We start from the raw sequence: 17,253 nt of genomic DNA, 5'->3' as shown, positions 1-17,253 counted from the left end.
GCCATCACCACTTCCTCAGGAAGAGAGTTCCAGAGCCTCACTGCTCTTACCGTGAAGAACCCTCTTCTATGCTGATGTAGGAATTTTCTTTCCTCCAATCGAAAAGAATGCCCCCTTGTTCTTGTCATAGTCCTTGGTACAAACAGATCATGGGAGAGATCTCTATATGGCCCTCTGATATATTTGTACATATTTATTAGGTCTCCCCTAAGTCTTCTCTTTTCTAGAGTAAATAGACCTAATTTTGATAACCTTTCCGTGTATTGTAATGCACCCATTCCATTTATTATTTTAGTAGCCCGCCTCTGAACCCTTTCAAGTTCAGTAATGTCTTTCTTCAGCACCGGCGCCCAAAATTGCACACAATACTCCAAGTGTCTGACTAGTGATTTGTACAGAGGGAGAATGATGTTTTCATCTCGTGCCCCCAGACCTCTTCTAATGCATCCCATCACCCTATTTGCTTTGGTGGCTGCTGCCTGACACTGGGCACTCCAATTTAGATTCTTATTCACTAAGATGCCTAAGTCTTTTTCCATGTCTGATTTCCCCAGCAGTTTCCCATTTAGTAAGTAATCGAAGCATCTGTTTCTCCTTCCCATGTGCATAACCTTACACTTATCTGTGTTAAACCTCATTTGCCATTTTTCAGCCCAATTCTCCAATTTACTCAAATCCATCTGTAGTTGCAAACTGTCCTCCTTTGTGTTAACTACCTTACATAGTTTTGTATCATCTGCAAATACTGATATTTTACTCTGTAAACCATCCACCAGATCATTAATAAATATATTAAATAGTAGGGGGCCCAATACAGACCCCTGTGGCACCCCACTAGTAACCCTGGCCCAATCTGAGTATGCACCATTAATAACCACTCTTTGTTTTCTACCACTAAGCCAGCTACCTACCCATCTACACACATTTTCCCCGAGCCCAAGCTTTCTCATTTTACTTAGCAGTCTTTTATGTGGGACAGTGTCAAATGCTTTACCGAAGTCGAGATAAATGACATCCAATGATTCTCCTCGGTCCATGTGAGAGCTTACATCCTCATAGAAGCTGATCAGGTTAGTTTGACAGGAGCGATCCTTCATAAATCCATGTTGATATGGAGTTAAACAGTTATTAACATTGAGATATTCCATAATAGTATCCCTTAAAAACCCTTCAAACATTTTACCCACAACAGATGTTAAGCTTACCGGCCTATAGTTTCCAGGTTCCCTTTTACACCCTTTTTTGAATATTGGTACCACATTTGCTAGCCGCCAATCCAGTGGAACAGACCCAGTTTCTATAGAGTCTTTAAATAAAAGGAATAGAGGCCTGTCTATCACATTACTTAACTCCCTTAATACCCGAGGGTGAATGCCATCAGGGCCTGGTGATTTGTCAATTTTAATGTTACTAAGTCGGTTCTGCACTTCTTCCTGGGTTAGGCAGGTCATACTTAATGAAGCGTTTACATGATCACTCTGCATTTCCCGTGGCATATGCTTTTCCTGTGTGAACACAGTTGAGAAAAAAGTATTTAAAACATTTGCTTTTCCCACATCGCTTTCTATGATTTTACCCTCATTATTCTTTAAAGGGCCAACACCATCAATTTTAATCTTTTTTCTGTTTATATAATTAAAGAATAGTTTGGGATTTGCTTTGCTTTCCTTAGCAATGAGTCTCAGTTTCTACTTTTGCTAAATATATTTGTTTTTTACACATTTTATTTTTTTCTCTATATATTTTTAATGCTTCTTCGCTGCCTTCTTGTTTTAGCTTTTTAAATGCCTTTTTCTTATTATTCATTGCCCCTTTTACATCCTTATTTAGCCACATTGGTTTTCTCCTGTTCCTAGCCCTTTTATTTCTGTATGGTATGGCTAGCTCGCAGTGGGTGTTTAATACCGATTTAAACATGTCCCACTTATTTTCTGTGCTCCCATTTTTGAGGACATTGTCCCAATCAATTTGGCGAAGGTCTTCTCTAAGTTGATCAAACTTTGCTTTCCTGAAATTCAGCGTTTTTGTAACCCCCCTCCAAGGCACCTTACTAAAGGACAAGTGGAATTGTATTATATTGTGGTCACTATTCCAGAGGTGCCCATCCACTCGTACGTCTGTTATTCTATCTGGCCTGTTGCTTAAAATTAAGTCCAGAAGGGCTGCCCCTCTAGTTGGGCCCGGCACAAGTTGGGACAGATAATTATCCTTAGTTACTGACAGAAGCCGGTTTCCTTTCTGAGATACGCAGATTTCAGTTTCCCAGTCTATATCGGGGTAATTGAAGTCCCCCATAATAATCACCTCATTGTGATTTGCTGCTTTGTCTATTTGTTTCAATAATACATTTTCAGTGGTTTCTGTTATATTTGGTGGCTTATAACAAACCCCTATGAGGATTTTATTAGTTTTCCCTCCTTGTATATCCACCCATAGAGACTCCACCTCTTCATTTCCCTCTTGAATATCTTCTCTTAGTCTGGGCTTTAAACTGGACTTTATATATAGACAGACTCCACCCCCTTTCCTTTTTTTACGATCCCTCCTAAACAATTCATATCCTTGCAGGTTAGCCGCCCAGTCATAACTGTCATCTAACCATGTCTCAGTTATTCCTACTATGTCGTATTTCTCCTCATACATTACCAGCTCCAGTTCCTCCATCTTATTGGTCAGGCTTCTTGCATTGGTCAGCATGCAGGAAAGAAGTTTTGCTCCCCTTTTCTTAGCTTCCTTCTGATTACCCTGTCTTGGGTCCTCTTTACGGCATCTAGTATCCTTGATTAGTTTGTCCTTCTGCTACATGTTCTTGTCTGCTGTTTTTTCTCCCATCCCCTCTTCTTCTAGTTTAAAGCCCTCCTGATGAGTGTGGCAAGCCTTCTGGCGAACGTGTGTTTCCCAGGTTTTGTGAGGTGTATCCCGTCTCTTGCGAGAAGTCCATCGTAGAGGTAATTCACTCCATGGTCCAAGAATCCAAATCCTTGCTGCCTGCACCATCGTCGTAGCCAGTTGTTCAAATCTAGTATCCTATTCCATCTTCTGACACCATGGCCATCGACTGGGAGGATTGATGAGAAAACAACCTGTACGTTCCGTTCCTTAATTTTCTTCCCCAGAATTTCAAAGTCTTCACATGTGATTGTCTTATCGATCTACTTGTGGGTTCAGTCCTCCTCAAGGCCATATATATCTACTGTTTCAGGCGGAGACCCAAGCCATGTCAGATTGGATATTCCTTGTGCGTATGAATTTTTCCAGAATCCCTGAATCTTTTGATGATATGTGCTGTAGACGGGTAGATAGCGAATGTGCAATGTCTTTCCAGTTTTACCTTAAAGAACATTTTTCAGAAATTGTTCCACAATTTTTAGACGCAGTTGTTTGATGATGGTGATGATGAACCTCTGACCATCTTTGCTTCTGAGAGACTCTGCCTCTCGAACACGCTCTTATTATACACAGACATGCGTCTTAGGTGAAACATTACCCTTTAGCTGTTTTTGAGTAATACAACTTACTTTTCCAGCCTTTTGTTAACCTTGTTCCAACTTTTTTTGAGATTTTGTTTCTGCCATCAATTTCTAATTTTGTTTTCAAATGAAACAGAAAAATGACCAACGTTCAACTTCTGCTCTGTTTCATGTTCTGTTGTGAATAACATATGGTAATTTTCAAAACCATTGCATTCTTTTTTTTCTTTACACAACGTCCCGACTTTTTGGGACTAGGTGTTTAATTTGGGTCTGCTACAGTCAAATTTCTAGCTAAAAAGAGGAAAGAGTAGAGTGTAGGACAACTCTCTATAATATTCATATCCAGGCTATGGAATAGTGCCAAAAGTATATACCAACAAATATAGCAACTGGATAGGGATATACCGTAGGTGAAAGTAGTAATAGCTAGGTAACCCAGCAAAATTAACACGCCTAAAATATAACTTTTAATATGGTATGCATAAAAGGACTAACAACACTTAAGGTGCAAAATGCACATAAAAATTGTCACTACCTGTGATGTCCTGTAATTGTGTTGGTAGGAATATTCTCTCACAGGAGGACAATATTAAAAGACAGCAGCAAACAGACCCTAATCCCAATGAGCTGGATAGGGAATGAAAGAGGAACAATCTCACCAGTCTTCTGGTTACTTATGGACGAACGTTCCTCCCCAATGATCAGATGATGGAGCTAGCCAAAGGCTAAAAGCGATCCCCTGGTTCCACCAGGTATTCAAAGGATCCACTTATAATCAGCTCCGGTAAACATATGGAAGGGATTTCTCTCTCTCAACGCGTTTCATCATATATCCTCAGGAGAGTGGAGTAACAAATCCACATAGAGTATTCCGTGTCATACATAGAACCGGCATATCCGCCAAAAGGTCCATACACAGATCCAAACTTGTTAAGTGTCCTTCATAGGACCGGCAAATCAGCCACGGGGTCCCGACACCTGGCATAAACACATGCTGCTATCCAGCTCATTGGGATTAGGGTCTGTTTGCTGCTGTCTTTTAATATTGTCCTCCTGTGAGAGAATATTCCTACCAACACAATTACAGGACATCACAGGTAGTGACAATTTTTATGTGCATTTTGCACCTTAAGTGTTGTTAGTCCTTTTATGCATACCATATTAAAAGTTATATTTTAGGCGTGTTAATTTTGCTGGGTTACCTAGCTATTACTACAAAAGTATATACCATAAATACCTGATAGATGCAGGACTCTAGACTCCAATCAGAAGATACCTGATAGGAGTCTAGAAACCGGCATCTATCAGAAGATGGGCTATCCCCTTCTCCTAATGATAACCCCTCAGAAGGGAGAAAATGTCATTAAGGTGAAACTCATGCTACCTTACAGTATAGTGGACAGTGCCACCATCGTAGACTGCCACCACTAACTTGTATATATTTTTTTAAGTTCCAAAAAGATCCAAATGTAGGAATCTTTTAATATTTATGGGGGACACAGAGATAGTGGCTTGCTAGAGTTGAGCAAAATGATTGGCAAGACCTTCGTCCAGTGCCATGTCAGTTGACCGTAGCTACCAGCTTAGACCGCTATGAACCTTCTACTTCCGGCTGGTATCACTGGTTCCTCTCATGATCCTGATAGACTTCCACAACATCGTGCCTGCATCATGCCATAATGTAGGGTCACACAGAGTCTCAATGATTCTCCTGAACAAAAACTTAGTCCATAAAACTCTGGTAGAGCTTGTAAAGGTGTAAGGCGGGCTTTGCACACTACGACATCGCAGGTGCGATGTCGGTGGGGTCAAATTGAAAATGACGCACATCCGGCATCGCATGCGACATCGTAGTGTGTAAAGCCTAGATGATACGATTAACGAGCGCAAAATCGTCGTAATCGTATCATCGGTGCAGCGTCGGCGTAATCCATAATTACGCTGACGCGACGGTCCGATGTTGTTCCTCGCCTCCTACCGGCGTCACCGCGACTTCCGTCGGATATGCGGAAGGAAGGAGGTGGGTGGGATGTTTACATCCTGCTCATCTCCGCCCCTCCGCCGCTATTGGCCGCCTGCCGTGTGACGTCGCTATGACGCAGCACGACCCGCCCCCTTAGGAAGGAGGCGGGTCACCGGCCAGAGCGACGGTCGCAGGGCAGGTGAGTGCATGTGAAGCTTGCGTAGCGATAATGTTCGCTATGGCAGCTATCACAAGATATCGTACCTGCAACGGGGGCGGGGACCATCGCGTGCGACATCGCAGCATCGGCTTGCGATGTCGCAACGTGCAAAGCCGCCCTAAGTCTTGTGCCTACACTGTGGAATTGTGGAAGCCAGCATGCATGGCCACCTCTCTTTTTACAGCTTTCTGAGACGGAGCTTCATTCTTGACGTACAGTAGATGTGCCAGCTCAGAGTCCTGCAGATATCGGATAAGATTTTCTGCTTGGGACTCCCGTCTATTAGAACTAAAAAGGAGCTATAAACATCATCTTTCCTTCCGGAGGGCCAGTCCTGTTTCACACCGCTAGCCATTGAAAAGTTTTATTTTACTGCGGTTCCAGCAATCATCGGGAATTGTCCAACAGCCGTTTCGCATTAAGGTCACACTTCATCTGAGCTATCTGGTGGGTCAGAGGAAGCATGCCTCTCACTTGAAACGACTACTAGCCAATGATGAGGGCCTTGTTTCCTCTACCTTCAACTTAAGTGGACTTCTTCTTTGGTGGGCATTATCTGAGCGATATTGTACCAAATATATAATGTCGTATATGGTTACCGCCTTGCTGTAAAGAGTGTGAATAGTGAGCAGTGCCAGATGTTTGTACTTTAATCTCAATCTAGTCTCTGCATTAAACAGATGGCCCAATGATATAGCATTACTAATAGTAATCACTAGTTACGAGTACCGAGCATGGTAGTGCTCGCTCATCACTAGTTACGAGTACTGAGCACGTGAGCATGGTAGTGCTCACTCATCACTAGTTACGAGTACTGAGCACGTGAGCATGGTAGTGCCCGTTCATCACTAGTTACCAGTACCGAGCACCCGAGCATGGTAGTGCCCGTTCATCACTAGTTACCAGTACCGAGCACCCGAGCATGGTAGTGCCCGCTCATCACTAGTTACCAGTACGGAGCACCCGAGCATGGTAATTCTCGCTCATCACTAGTTACGAGTACTGAGCACCTGAGCATGGTAGTGACCGCTCATCACTAGTTACCAGTACTGAGCACCTGAGCATGGTAGTGCCCGCTCATCACTAGTTACGAGTACTGAGCACACGAGCATGGTAGTGCCCGCTCATCACTAGTTACGAGTACTGAGCACCTGAGCATGGTAGTGTCCGCTCATCACTAGTTACCAGTACAGAGCACCTGAGCATGGTAGTGTCCGCTCATCACTAGTTACGAGTACTGAGCACCTGAGCATGGTAGTGCCCGCTCATCACTAGTTACGAGTACTGAGCACCCGAGCATGGTAGTGCCCGCTCATCACTAGTTACAAGTACTGAGCACCCGAGCATGGTAGTGCCCGCTCATCACTAGTTACGAGTACTGAGCACCTGAGCATGGTAGTGCCCGCTCATCACTAGTTACCAGTACTGAGCACCTGAGCATGGTAGTGCTCGCTCATCACTAGTTACCAGTACTGAGCACCTGAGCATGGTAGTGCCCGCTCATCACGAGTTACCAGTACTGAGCACCTGAGCATGGTAGTGCCCGCTCATCACTAGTTACCAGTACTGAGCACCCGAGCATGGTATTGCTCACTCATCACTAGTTACGAGTACTGAGCACCTGAGCATGGTAGTGCCCGCTCATCACTAGTTACTAGTATTGAGCACCCGAGCATGGTAGTGTCCGCTCATCACTAGTTACCAGTACTGAGCACCTGAGCATGGTAGTGCCCGCTCATCACTAGTTACCAGTACTGAGCACCTGAGCATGGTAGTGCCCGCTCATCACTAGTTACCAGTACTGAGCACCTGAGCATGGTAGTGCCCACTCATCACTAGTTACGAGTACTAAGCACCTGAGCATGGTAGTGTCCGCTCATCACTAGTTACCAGTACTGAGCACCTGAGCATGGTAGTGCTCGCTCATCACTAGTTACCAGTACTGAGCACCTGAGCATGGTAGTGCCCACTCATCACTAGTTACGAGTACTGAGCACCTGAGCATGGTAGTGCCCGCTCATCACTAGTTACTAGTACCGAGCACCCGAGCATGGTAGTGCCCGCTCATCACTAGTTACCAGTACTGAGCACCTGAGCATGGTAGTGCCCACTCATTACTAATTCTCTCAGTACTGTACTAGTGTAGTAGTGGTACGAAGTACCAATTAAGTGGTAGCTGAAAATGTTTTACTTAACTTTTTGTACATAAAAAAATGACATTGGGGTATAGACAATTATCCAACTCTGCTTTTTAAGGACCACCCTTTTCAGAAAACATATGATGGAGAGTAGTCCTCCAATCTATGACATAAGCTACTGATAAAGCTTTGGAAAAAATTAAAAATAAAATAATTAAAGCTACCCCCATCAACCATCAGATATTTTGCTCCCATGATTCTGTGCAGACCCCACATCCACGGAAGATTCAGTGAAGTATATGGCACTTGTTAAAGTTGATCACACACACACCCCTCTCCCTGTCTCTCTTCTCCTCCTCCCCTAAAAGATTTTTTGGCTTAGCAGCAGGTTCTGTCGCATGCGGACATTTCCAGACACAGAACAGATTTCTTATCACTGAATAACAAATGGCTCCAAACAACACACCAAGCGCTTATTAAAAAAAATGGTATTTGGCCGCTGTCACACATCCGAGTCGTTTCGACGAGAACCAGGTGTTTTTTTGGCTGAGGAGAGGTTTGTCAATACAAGGTTTGGTAATCGGGTCTCATTTCCTACTTGGCGTCTCTGTTTCATTATTGGTATTTTTTCTTTTTCCTTCCTCCATTGTGTTATTTTTTTTTTTTTTTCTTCCTTTTTCTCCCTCGCCCTCTTTTAATATATGAACTGATCCGCAAAGGGCATCTTTTGGGATGAAGGACTCAAACAGACTGGCACAGGCTGGAGCCTCGCCAAGACTGCTTGGAATTGGGATGATTGCCATGCTGGGAGCGAGGAAAGACAGTACAGAAAAAAAAGGGGGGGGTAAAAAAAAGAAAAAAAAAAAAAAAGGCAAGACTTGGCAGAGCTCGGTCAAATCAGTTTCTTTTGTCTGCCTTTTCGACTTCAGCTTCAGGAAAGAAATCCATTCCGGGCTAAAAAGGAAAATTCTGCACTTTTTTTTCCCCCCCCCATTCTTTTTTTTGGGGGTCTGCAAACTTGGATTCTGATTTTGTTTTATGAATCTTTTCAGATTGGCGGAAACTATGACCAACGTCTGCGTTTTACAAACTTATCCCCCTCCCAAGAAAAAAAAAAAAAGGAAACTTCCTAATTACCTGGTTGTGGCATCGCGCCCAGGCGCTTGGATTTGTTTTGTTGCACAAGTGCTCGCTCGGATAATTTTTTTTTTGGGTAATTTTATTTTTTCTAAGTGAAGATGGATATTTTTGGATTCCTTAGAAGGCCGGCTCTAAGAAAAGAAATGCCATAAAACTTTTTTTAAAAAAAAATTTGTAAAAATGTTTTTGCATCTTTATTTTGATGCAAAAGCAACAGTTTTCTTTTTTTCTGCTGGTGCAGCGTTCTGTATTTTTTTTTTTTCTTTTTTTTTTTTTGCTCCTCAACTCCTTTATTACTGTCTGGAGTGAAGAACTAGCCAAAAAAAGGAGGCGACCAGCCGTGCAGACAACTGAAGGGCAAACGAGAACTGTGAGCATTTTCTATTTTCTAGTTTTGTCTGTGATTGCAGCTTGTTTTTGTATGTCACAACCTTAATTCCCCATGTAAATGGTCACTCGAAAAGAGTCCGTTTGTGCCGATTGTGAGTGGACAAGTTGATTCCAAAAATGTTGTCTGTCCCATTATTGTATCTGCTGTCATCAGTGTTTCGGATGAGTAAAGAAATGTTCGTTTGGGCCTCATCTGGTGTCCAGTGAGCATTATTTAAGGGGAATCCATTTTTAATGTTTTTGGAAAATGAAAATTTACATTATGAAATGTAGAAGCAATAATCAATCTCCAATATTATTCTACCGCTCCGGCTTCAATGTCCGGTATTATTCTACCGTTCCGTCTTGAATCTCCGGTATTATTCTACCGTTCAGTCTTCAATCTCCAGTGTTACTCTACCGTTTCGTCTTCAATGTCCGGTATTATTTTACCGTTCCGTCTTCAATCACCGGTATTATTCTACCATTCCGTCTTCAGTCTCCGGTATTATTCTACCGTTCCGTCTTCAGTCTCCGGTATTATTCTACCGTTCCGTCTTCAATCACCGGTATTATTCTACCGTTCCGTCTTCAGTCTCCGGTATTATTTTACCGTTCCGTCTTCAATCACCGGTATTATTCTACCGTTCCTTCTTCAGTCTCCGGTATTATTCTACCGTTCCGTCTTCAATCTCCGATATTATTCTACCATTCCGTCTTCAATGTCCGGTATTATTCTACCGTTCCGTCTTCAATCTCCGGTATTATTCTACCGTTCCGTCTTCAATGTCCGGTATTATTCTACCGTTCAGTCTTTAATCCCCGGTACTATTCTACCGTTCCGTCTTCAATCTTCGGTATTATTCTACCGTTCCGTCTTCAATCCCCGGTACTATTCTACCGTTCCGTCTTCAATCTTCGGTATTATTCTACCGTTCCGTCTTCAATCTCCGGTATTATTCTACCGTTCCGTCTTCAATCTCCGGTATTATTCTGCCGTTCCGTCTTCAATCTCTGGTATTATTCTACCGTTCCGTCTTCAATTTCCAGTATTATTCTACCGTCCCGTCTTCGATCTCCGGTATTATTCAACCGTTCCGTCTTCAGTTTTTAGCAACACTTAAGGGGATGGGGTCTCTGCAAATTTGGGTGCCAAAATTGTGTTGAGTATGACAATTAGTAAATATATCACTTCTAATACTTTTCCGAAAAGTAGAATATGGACTGTTTGCTTCCGAGAGGTCACGTTCATGGTTGATTTCCAAATTTTTCTGTTTTGCAAAAACATTTTATTTTTTTAGAAGCAAGAAACTTTTTTTTTTTTCTTTTTCTTTCTCCAGAGAATTAAACTTTTGCTAAGTCAAAATCAATAGCAGATAAGGAAATCACAAAATTTAGTTTGGTGTTATAGTGGAGTAAGGTGAAGATCCTTGGCGAGCCTAATGTGTGCCATGTATAAAATGTAGTCTTTAAAGGGAACCGGTCAGGCCCATATGCGTTCTAACCTACAAGCAGGGTGATGTGTGGCCTAAAAACTCTTTCCAACCGTTTGTAATACTGTGTAAAATGAATTTCTAAAAAAGTTTTAAAACTGGAGGATCTTTTGGCCCCTCAGAAATCAAGGCCTGGGTGCTGCCACTAGCTCTTCACTCTCTCTGTAGCTATAAATCTATTTTATACTCTTCAAGTAATGCTTAGAATAATATTAAGTATCATGGGAAGGAAGGAGACTTTGGGTTTTTTTTTTTGGTAGCTAAACCATAATCTAGACTATGGGTAATTTGAGAATTAATGACGCCAGTGAGACAGGAAGGAGTATACAACCCAATCATAGTAGCCCAAATTGAGAACATGTATGCCCATGAAGATCCAATTTTGGGCAGAGTTGACGTAACCTTGTTCCTTGGGATTTGGACTGTAGAACTGTCGTGAGAAAATAAGTTTAGTACTGTACTTCAGTCTTTCATTTGAGAACTTTTTGGTTCTTTTCATGTGACCTAATCATAACCGTACTAGTTGGTACTTCTGAGCTCTCCCCAAGACCAGATCTATTGAACCAAGACTCCATGTGTTGCTTCAATGCCGACTACAAAGTTGGAAGACGTGGCTGTGTAACATTGGGCTGTACACCATTGATTTTCAGACATCTTGGTCCTCAGGGGTGGGAAATGACAACTTACTAAATACCCTGCACTGGCATAAAAGTTTAAATAAAACTTTTGGCTTGAGGCCATGCATCAGTTTAGTGCGCATGGCCTCAAGGTCATACAATACCGACACATCAAGGGTAGAAGAATGAAATGTTTACACCACGCTATTAATTTATTTAGTGGAGAAGTGTATCATTGTAAGACTTTTATTAGTCTTATTCTATGATATCGAAAGGGTTAAAATGAATTAAATATTTCATTTAGTGTATCTTTTTTTTTCCCCAAATCCATGGAGGTTCTTTAAAACCAGGATGGAAGTCATACTAGTCTACAATAGTAAAGGAAACCAATTGGTATATTCAGTTCAAAGCATTGGTTTTACAGATATCATGGTCCTCAGGGGTGGAGGGAGATGACTTGCAAAATACATCAATGTTTAAAATATTTGGCTTATATATCGTGATATGATGCAGCAGTTAAGTAGGGCCTAGGCTTCCATGGGCTTTTTCGAGGTTATGTAATGGTGATTAGTGATGGGCAAACTAAAAAATGCTTGAGTGCTCATTACTCGAATCGAGCCGGTTCGACACTCGGATGCACTCAATTCGTTTAATAACTATACGGGAAGTCAAGCTATTGTTTTGGCAGACCCCTCTAGAGGGCAGGGGAGGTTGGAAAAATGTATGGAGAAGATGCCTGGATGCATCTCTGATTTCAAGGTCGCTGCTGGGAAGTAAAAAAAAAAAATTAAATAATAATTAAAAACAATAGTATGGGGCCCCCCCATTTTTGATAACCAGCCAAGGTAAAGCAGACCGCTGTGGGCTGGTATTATCAGGCTGGGATGCTACATGGTTATTGAGCCCTTGCCAGCCTAAAAATACTATCTCACCTCCACCCCAGAATTGGCGCCTCACATTAGAGGCACCAATTCTGGCGCTTTGCCCGGCTTTTCTCAACTGCTCTGGTGCATTGGTAATAGGTTAATGGGGTTGATGTCAGCTGTGAAATGTCAGCTGGCTTCAATCCTAGGGGTTAGTAATGGAAAGGCGTCTATCAGACACCCACCATTACTAACCCGGTAAGTGTAAAGTAAAAAGAAACACACAGGAAAAAAAATAGTTTATTTGAACAAAGTGTTCCTCACACTTTCCCTTGTTCGTAAATTTATAAAAAAAAATGTTCCCACAAAGCTCCAATGTAATACATGGGACTTTTCAGGACTCCAACTCTTGTGACTATAATGTACACCTATTTAACCTGCCAATTCTGGGGTGGCTGCGGGCTTGTATTTTTAGGCTGAGAAGGGCCCAATAACCATAGGCTTTCCCACCTGATAACACCAGCCCGCAGCTGTCTGCTTTACCTTAGCTGGTTATCAAAAATGAAGGGACCCCACCCTGTTTTTTTTTAATTATTTGTTTAAAAATAGATCATTTTAAAAAATTACTCAAGGTCCCCTCTATTTTTGATAACCAGCCAAGGTAAACAGACAAGTCAGCTTTACCTTGGCTGGTTATCAAAAATGGAGAGGGTGGACCCCATGCCTTTTTTTTTTTTTTTATTTTATTTTAAAATATTTCATGTTTTACTTCCCATCCGCGACATTGGAGGCAGAGATGTTTATGTTGTCTTACGTCTTCCCCATGCATTTTTCCGGCCTCCCCTGACTTTTAACGGGGTCTGCCAGAAAAATGCTCAAGTTCCCCATCGACTTCCATTATACTTGTTACTTGAGTCGAGCAGGCCTGATCGTCTGACCCTCCTGATTTGAGTAATCAGCACTCGAGCATTTTAGTGCTCGCCCATCTATAGTCACAATTACATGACCTTGAAAAAGGCCATAAAAGCCTAGGCAATACTAAATTGCTGCATCATGTCATGATGTACAAGCCACAAGTTTTACTTAATCTTTGATGTATTATGCAAGTCATCTGCCTCCACCCCTGAGGACCACAATATCTGTAAACCAATGCTTTGAACTGATTTTACCAATTGGTGTCCTTTACTATTGTAGACTACTTAGACTTCCATCCTAGTTTCGAAGAACCTCCATGCTTGCCCATCACTAATTGACACATCAAGGGCTTTACTAATGTAGACTACTTAGACTTCCATCCTAGTTTCGAAGAACCTCCATGCTTGCCCATCACTAATTGACACATCAAGGGCTTTACTAATGTAGACTACTTAGACTTCCATCCTAGTTTCGAAGAACCTCCATGCTTGCCCATCACTAATTGACACATCAAGGGCTTTACTAATGTAGACTACTTAGACTTCCATCCTAGTTTCGAAGAACCTCCATGCTTGCCCATCACTAATTGACACATCAAGGGTAAAAGATGGAAATGTCTACATGAAGCGATGGTTTAGTATCGTGAGTACAATGATCATTTAATATCTGATTCCACATTACAAAAAATTAATTTCACATTTCTCTTGACTTATCTTTTTTCCAAATCCATGGAGGTTCTTTGAAACTTGCGTAGAAGTCAAAGTAGTCAACAACCGTAAACGATAACAACCGGTATAATCAGTTCAGAGCAGCATTTAAGGCAGTTGAAACATATCTTGGATCAGAAACGGGGGGAGGTAGCATAGCCGAACAGAGTGTAAGGGTGCACAAATTAAAGCATGAATTGAATTAATAAGGTCAGAAAGTAGAGAAGAAAAGCAATCCAGATGAGGAATCGGGCATCTCAACTATAATGTGGTCAAACCATTGTAGCCAAAATTATACTAAGCAGTGTGAGGTGAATTTCAGGATGGGTGGACTACAAGATACTGGGTATACTGGGAATAAATGTCGCCAATATTTGGCCAAGAAAAATTACAAACATGGTGCTCACTTCTCCAAGTAACTGTGTGTCGGGAACTGGAGGCATCCAAAGAGATAACCATTTGAAAGTAGAGCAAACCCAAGTCTAGCTCACATGAAAATAAAAGCTGGGATACTTTTCAAGGACTTTATAAAATACCCACGCTGAAATAACGCTGTTTGTTAAAATTAGTTGTACACAAGATTTGCTCCAAGTATAGCCCGCCATCAAAAGTGTTGTCCCATCCAAGACACCCCTTGTAGCTTGCGACCATCACATCATTCCGGGTTCTATTCTTGGAACACTTTGCAAAAGCAGCTGTATGTAAGGGGTGCTGAGAGAGGGACCTACAACAATCGGATAATTGTCGTGGGTCCAATTTTCGTCATATTCGGCAAATGGCTGATTTGGTTGGTGAAGTCATATCTATTTATAAAGAATTTGTCACTTGTTCTAAAAATGTTGTTAAATACCTTGTAATAATCTTTTAGCTCCTTTGATTCAGCCACTCTTCTCCATTTTGGTTTGTATCACCCCATTACAGAGATACCCACATTTGTTGCTTTTGGGGGCATGTCTTCAAAATCTTTTCTGGGGATGTGGGCTTTCACCCTTCTTTCCCAGACACTGCTAATCACTAGTGATGAGCGGGCAGTACCATGCTCAGGTGCTTGGTACTAGTAACTAGTGATGAGCGAGCACTACCATGCTCGGGTGCTCAGAACTCGTAACTAGTGATGAGTGGGCACTACCATGCTCGGGTGCTCAGTACACGTAACTAGTGATGAGTGGGCACTACCATGCTCGGGTGCTCAGTACTCGTAACTAGTGATGAGTGGGCACTACCATGCTCGGGTGCTCAGTACACGTAACTAGTGATGAGTGGGCACTACCATGCTCTGATCCTCTGTACTCGTAACTAGTGATGAGCGGGCACTACCATGCTCGGGTGCTCAGTACTCGTAACTAGTGATGAGAGGGCACTACCATGCTCGGGTGCTCAGTACTCGTAACTAGTGATGAGCGGGCACTACCATGCTTGGGTGCTCAGTACACGTAACTAGTGATGAGTGGGCACTACCATGCTCGGATCCTCTGTAGTCGTAAGTAGTGATGAGCGGGCACTACCATGCTCAGGTGCTCTGTACTCGTAACTAGTGATGAGCGGGCACTGCCATGCTCGGGTGCTCTGTACTCGTAACTAGTGATGAGCGGGCACTACCATGCTCAGGTGCTCAGTACTCGTAACTAGTGATGAGAGGGCACTACCATGCTCGGGTGCTCAGTACTCGTAACTAGTGATGAGCGGGCACTACCATGCTCGGATCCTCTGTACTCGTAAGTAGTGATGAGTGGGCACTACCATGCTCGGATCCTCTGTACTCGTAAGTAGTGATGAGCGGGCACTACCATGCTCAGGTGCTCTGTACTCGTAACTAGTGATGAGCGGGCACTGCCATGCTCGGGTGCTCTGTACTCGTAACTAGTGATGAGCGGGCACTACCATGCTCAGGTGCTCAGTACTCGTAACTAGTGATGAGCGGGCACTACCATGCTCGGGTGCTCAGTACTCGTAACTAGTGATGAGTGGGCACTACCATGCTCAGGTGCTCTGTACTCGTAACTAGTGATGAGCGGGCACTACCATGCTCAGGTGCTCTGTACTCGTAACTAGTGATGAGCGGGCACTACCATGCTCAGGTGCTCTGTACTCGTAACTAGTGATGAGCGGGCACTACCATACTCAGGTGCTTTATACTAGTAACTAGTGATGAGCGGGCACTACCATGCTCGGGTGCTCTGCTCCCATTTCCTATGGTTGCTTTGTCATAGTCCATGCCAGGTTTTTAAAGTAAACCAGCAAGCTCCTTTGACATAATCACCCAAGGCTTTTTAAAGCCATCTCAGACTGTGTGGTGTCTAAGTATACAGCAGCTTTGCATTGACTTTCCACTTGTAATGCAGGAATTTTGCTTCATCATACATTTAGCCCAGCCGGCTAATCATCACTACACAGAACTCCTGTTTGTTCACCATCTATCTACATTTACTTCCTGGCTCAGATCTGCAGTTAACCATTCATCTGCTGTAAGCATAAACTCTTCTCTACTGATATTGGTGCTGTTTACACTGTTAATCAGCTGCAACAGTGTGCAATCTTTTCTGCAAACAAATATCCAGTTTGCCTGTTCACCACTCCTGCCTCTTATTGGTTTGCCTTAGACCATCATGCTGCTGATAGCATACAACTCTGCCATTAATCATTTGACTGCTGCAAGTCTTGGATTGACTAATCATCTATGGTTCCTGTGTGTATACACACTCCAGGCACTTGCCTTTTTGGTATTTCTGCTTCACGTCTCTGCATACCCTGCTGTCCGTGTTCTCGCTGATCCACAGGTTGTCCGAAACATCCTGTCCTCCTCTTTGGACTGAGTTTTTTCAATGAATAATGGCTTTCAGAATCCACCTCATCAGATGAGCCCATATCGCTTATCTATTCACATACTAACCCTGAGATCTATGTTTTCTTTTGCTGACACGAAGAACATCCATGATGGACTCCACTGGCAGACATGGACAGAAAAGGGCCTTTGTGCAAGAAGAATATATGGACCCTTTCAGGTCAAGAGCTCCTCATAGTGCACAATTCCTCCTGCTTTGGAGGTGGAAATGGGCCCCCTTGGCTTTTGGGCCCCTTTACAGATGCACACGTTGCACCTATGATATATTTACCACTGATGGACTCACTCTGTATCATACTTTGAGTATGCAGGCAAACTCAATATATTTGCATGGCGCATGGTTAGCTGATCAATTTTTTTGCGAAATAGATTGTGGCCACTCTAGTTGGTGATGGACGGACATGGTTGATGTAAACCATGTGGTGGAAAAATTTTGATTTAGATGCTAAGGTGTTCGAGAGAGTAGGTTCCAGGGTACACATATATGTGCTGTTCAATGGTTTCTGACCCGTG

At 42.8% G+C, this 17,253-nt stretch overlaps 1 protein-coding gene across 4 annotated transcripts in view; it reads left to right on the top strand.

Annotated features, from left to right (window-relative positions):
• MSRA (methionine sulfoxide reductase A) overlaps positions 1-17,253 on the top strand; it is a 459,672-nt gene that overhangs the window by 81,286 nt on the left and 361,133 nt on the right. The window contains exon 1 of one of the 4 annotated variants that reach the window (XM_075341259.1): positions 8,181-9,304. The exons of the other annotated variants lie outside the window; for them this stretch is intronic. The gene's annotated coding sequence lies outside the window, so the exon portion shown is untranslated. Of the gene's footprint in view, positions 1-8,180; positions 9,305-17,253 lie in introns of those variants that run through there. 4 annotated transcript variants of the gene reach the window in all.

Source organism: Anomaloglossus baeobatrachus, chromosome 3 (assembly GCF_048569485.1).
Source record: "Anomaloglossus baeobatrachus isolate aAnoBae1 chromosome 3, aAnoBae1.hap1, whole genome shotgun sequence".
Classification (NCBI taxonomy): domain Eukaryota; kingdom Metazoa; phylum Chordata; class Amphibia; order Anura; family Aromobatidae; genus Anomaloglossus; species Anomaloglossus baeobatrachus.
Note: the sequence above shows the minus strand (reverse complement) of the source record. Positions and strands in the feature narration are given on the sequence as shown.